Here is a 5,272-nt window from a genome sequence, read left to right on the forward strand (position 1 = left end):
CTTCATCCGGTGTGTTTTTACGTTCATCACAGAATCAGACTTGTTTGTTCGTTTGCTCATTTTAACATCCCTTCTGCTTGTGATTCCTCTCAGGTAGCTCTAAATTGCGTCGGCAATTGGTGGGAAACTTAAAGGTACGTTTTACTCGTACAGGAACTATAAACAAGATGTGGTTCTGGCAGACAACCATACTACTCTTACCACATCTGCAGTATGCATACAGTGCACACTATTTTCAGTATACACTGATTACATGTATGATCTAATACAGTAATGTTCAGTTTACAGCAGAGCATGCTTGACCTTCCATTTCTGCTCTGGCAATTAAACTAGAATTAGATTAGACTGCCAAAAGCTGCTTTTTAAACAAACTTGGATTAAAAAAAAAAGCCACTTTCTCTTCCCACAGAAAGGGGGTGGAGCCCTGATCGTGACATGGAAGTCTACAGCTAACAAAGCAGTGAGTATTTATACACTGCTGTTCAAAACTTTAGAGGCGCAAAATGTTTTTGAAAGAAGTCTCTTTTGCTCACCAAGGCTGCATTTATTTGATCAAAAATGTAAAAAACTAATGTGAAATATATTACAGTTTAAAATAACTATTTTGTATTTGACTATATGTTACAATGTAATTCATTGCTGTGATCAAAGCTGAATTTTCAGCATCATTACAGAAATCCTTTTAATTGGCTGATTTGGTGCTCATGTTGAAAATTTCAAAAGAACAACATTTAATTTAACTCTTGTGACATTATAAATGTCAATTACTGTCAATTTTGGTCAATTTAATGCATCCTTGCTAAATATAATTTCTAAAAAAAAAAAAAAAAAAAAAAAAAAACATTTGAAGGGTAGTTTATGTGTATCATGTTAATTTAAAATGTGCTGTTTTGCATTATTAAATATTACATATTCTCCATATGGTTTCCATTTTTCAGACCAAATATCATAGCAAATTTGGGCTGAAAAAACCTCCTGTCATCAAAGGTGAGTTTATATTTTCTTAAGCAGCATATGGTTCCTCTGTGTGTACAAAATATGTGGTTTGTGTGCATATTCAATGTTTGGATTTTCCCTTTCAGGACCAAACTGCACCTCATATGCTACAGAGGGGCGGGTCTGTGTGTGGAACGCACACGTATCGCCTCATCCAATCGGATTGTCTTCAGAACCGTCTACCAATCACACAGCACTTTGGCAGGGTGAGTGGACACCTGAAGGCATCCAAACTAAGCTAGACACACACACACAAAAAAGTTATAAAGCTAATATACTGCAAGTTATCGGTCAAAAGTTTGGAGTATCTTCTGCTCACCAAGGCTGCATTTATTTGATCAAAAAATACAGTAAAATCAGCAATATTGTGGAATATTCAAATAACTGTTTTCTATGTGAATATATTGTAAAATGTCATTTATTTCTGTGATCTAAGCATCATTACTCCAGAAATCATTCCTATATGTTGATTTGCTGCTCAAGAAACATTTCTGATTATCATCAATGTTGAAAACAGCCGTGCTACTTTATATGTTTGTGGAAACTGTGATGCATTTTTATTTGTTCTTAAATGAATAAAAAGATCAAAAGAACAGCAATTATTTGAAATAGAAATCGTTTGTAGCATTGTGTCTTTACTGTCACTTTTGATCAGTTTAATGCATCCCTGTTGAATAAAATGATTAATTTCTCTCTTTTTTTATCTTACTAATGTGTCTACCACTAATACTAAAACTATGTTTATAATTCCTGGCTCCATCTTGTGTTCAACCACAGTACAGCACATTAACTTAACTTTTTAACTTTTTAAAATATGGTTTATTTGTTTTTTCTACACTCTCTATGCTGCTTTGTTTCTCAGTCTCGACCACGGCGGCCGACACAGAAGAATCCCAGCCTCCAGGGAAATGAGCAACAGACAGAGGACGACAACACCAGCTATGAGGACAGGTGAGATGAGAGGACACAGATGCATGGACGCTTTGCCGCTTCATGTGTGTTTTTACAATGCATTTCCCTTCCCAGTGTAACAGAAGATCTGAGCAGTGCTCTGCCAGCAAACGACTTACAGGAAGATGAATGATCTTTCTCTGTTGGCCGACCCGGAGGAGATGGACCTGCTCGGAGAGATCTTCGACACGCTGAGTGCCCAGAGCTCCAGAGAGCCGGGTTTACTGTACAGCACACGCAGCCTTGACCTCTTCAGCTCCGACAGCAGTGAATTCATCTCACATGTAAGGCCTAGATCCTCTCACACATTATATCCGGTAACGGTTTGTCTGACTTAACCTGCAACAAAACAGCTCCATTCAGTCTTAACACTGGCATCACAGTCAGAAGGTATTTTTTATGGTATGGTATTTATCTATAAACAGTGGAATATTTTTTCACATGCGATTTTTGATATAAATTAGCTTTACTGATAGTAAATAGTAAAATTTATTCTGATTAGAAAAAAATGTAAAAATGTACTAAATGGCATGTATGTATCACAATGGAAAATGGGCCATTTATTTTTAATGATCCATTTCTGCTTGATTTAATATTTTTTAATTGATGCATTTTTACACTTTGAACTTCTAATTGAGTAGATCATTACACTGAAAAAAGAATGTACAGCCACACACGCAATTTATTTCATGGTAAACTTTCAAAAACAGTACCTATAAAAAAAATAAATAAATAACCCTCAAACTTCTGCTATAATTGCCAAGACATGTAGGAAGTACTAAAATAAAGTGAATTTTTCAAATTAATACAAATTTTTATTTTTTTTTAACACCTTTGCCAAAAAAACACCTTATCCAAAACTGGGGGGGGGGGGGGTAAAAAAGTAATATCATTATACTAAAATAAGACTGAAAAATAAATAACCCATGTGGCCTCATATTACTGCTTACTTTAAAGTCCGACTTTTATTTCCAACAATTGTTTTTGTTTTGTTTTTTCCTAAAAGTTGAAAAAGTAAGTGCAACATTAAATTTTGCATATAGGGCTACATATTTATGGTGAACTGAGAAAATTAAAATGGCTTTGTTGCATGAAAAATAACATAAACAAAAAAAAATTAAGTGATTAAGTGTTGTGTCAGCCTTTACCTGACTGCTGTTGATTTTTTTTAAAACTTGACATGTTGCAGAAATAGTCCAGCACCGGGAATTGTTGGTGGGGAAAAGTCACACACTCTCACCATTTCATTTCTTTTTCAGAGGAGTCTGACCAACCCAAGTCAGGAGAGTCTAAGTGCCTCGTTTGGAAACAGTGGCAGTCTTGTGAGCTGGGAGGAGGAGCTAGTAGAGGAGGGGCCTGTAGGTGGTGAGGGGGAGGAGCCTGCCGTCCTGACTGACAGGCCAGAAAATGAGCTTAACGAACTAGAGAAGGACTTGACCGAGCTAGGGGTAAATCTGTGTTCAGATCTACAAGTTCTAGAAGAGGCTTTACTGGATCCCCAAGAGGGTTCTCAAGAGGTGCAAGAGGACAGCCGGTCGAAAAAAAATGATGGACAAATGAACGGAACAATGGAGGAAAGCTTGGAAACCGATTGAAGAGAGTACAGAGACGCAACCTGACAAAGAAGAAGAACGAAAACGTCAGAAAGAGCATAACACGACAAATGTCTTGGGCTCAAACGGACCTACAAATGAAGGAATCACCTATGCTGTTTCTCTCAATGTAAAGATAGACACAAGAGAAGAGCCAGATAAGAAGAGCGTTGAACCTCCATCACCGAATGTTTTGTCTACCGTAGCTCTGTTCCAGTCCAAGTCCTTGACTGACACTTCTGGTTCCCGAGGGTTGGATAAAAAATCTGTAAAATCTCCCATAAAAAAAAAAGCAGGCACCCACAAAATCAACATGTGGGACCAATGACGGGCCTGCAGAACTGAAGAACAAAGTACCAAATCGCCCATTTCTCCGACTCCAGAAGAAGCAAAACCCAGGCTCCCATTAAGGTCTCAGAGCTGAAGAAGAGATTTGAACATTAGACCATCAAATCAAGCATATTGAAGCAAAAACAATGTTCAAGAAACTAAAAATGACTTTTTTTTTTTTAGATTGTAAATTACAAGTCTACATGAAACAACATTTGCACCCATATTTGATTCTTGTGAAGCAACACTGCAGAGTCAAACGAGATTAAAATGTTGGGTTTTTATCCATTGGGTTGTTTAGTGGATTGTGGAAGGTTGGCGGTTTTAAACTCAATACGACTACTCAGTAACTTTGTGTTTGTGGAAGGATATTGTCTCATGTATCTGTTGGTTTAAAAACTGCAATACCGACATCAGTCAGTAAAGTCGATTCAAAGCAGTGACAAGTTATTACAAATGGATTTTTTATTTTTTCCTTTGGAATAAGAAAAATAAATACATTAAAAGTAAATCAGTCAATTTTATAACTTTCAATGAACTGATAAAAAGCCACCAATTCTGACAATAATAAAGAAATATTAAATAAAAAATCCAGCCTTTTTATCCAAAAATAAAACTTTAATAACATTTATATAAAAATCTTATCAGAGAGCACCGTGGGGCTGCTAACTTAAATGAGCAAACATGACACAGTCAAAACACCAAAAACTCTACTTAAATGACACGCTATTTGAAAAAAAAATATACAAAAATTTCACAAAAAAAACTGAGGACAAAGCTGTTAATTCACAGATGCATTTTAATTCTTAATCATCACAGTTTACACAGTCACTTCACACATTATGAACAGTCAACGTCATTTAAATGAATATTGATGGCTGTTACAGACATTGACAGCAATGCAACGTCCTAATATTGATGTGTTACAGAATGACAAAAACAACATTTGGCAAAGTGCAATATATATTCTCTCTCTCTACCTTTGAAAAAAAACTGAAACATACTGTTCGCTTTTGGACATTTAAAGTATTCGATATGATAATGGTAAAAACTGTTTTGAAGGTAAAGCTGCCATGTCTCCTTCACGAAGACTCTCAGGTGAGTAAACTTAAACGTACAGATAAAGTAAACAAAGTCAAACTGGTTTGGCCGTCCATCTAAATCTTCTGGTTTCTATTCTTTATGATTACTTATTGCACTTGCCAGTGTCTTCAGATGTCCCAAGTGTGACAGCAAAACATCTTAAGGCATACTACTTAAATTGATTTATCGACTTTAATAGTGCATTATGATATGAAAGTATTCTCACATCATCAGTCAAAAGTGTCAAATAAATACCACCACTTCAAACGATCTCCATCCATGAGCCTCACTTGTTTGCCATGACTGCACACATGAGTGGA

General features: G+C 36.1%; 1 pseudogene; it reads left to right on the plus strand.

The window, feature by feature from the left end:
- The window catches only part of LOC122144527, a 10,613-nt pseudogene extending 6,629 nt beyond the window's left edge, over window positions 1-3,984 (plus strand).
- The last annotated feature ends 1,288 nt before the right edge of the window (window positions 3,985-5,272 follow it).

Source organism: Cyprinus carpio, unplaced genomic scaffold (genome assembly GCF_018340385.1).
Source record: "Cyprinus carpio isolate SPL01 unplaced genomic scaffold, ASM1834038v1 S000006707, whole genome shotgun sequence".
Taxonomy (NCBI): domain Eukaryota; kingdom Metazoa; phylum Chordata; class Actinopteri; order Cypriniformes; family Cyprinidae; genus Cyprinus; species Cyprinus carpio.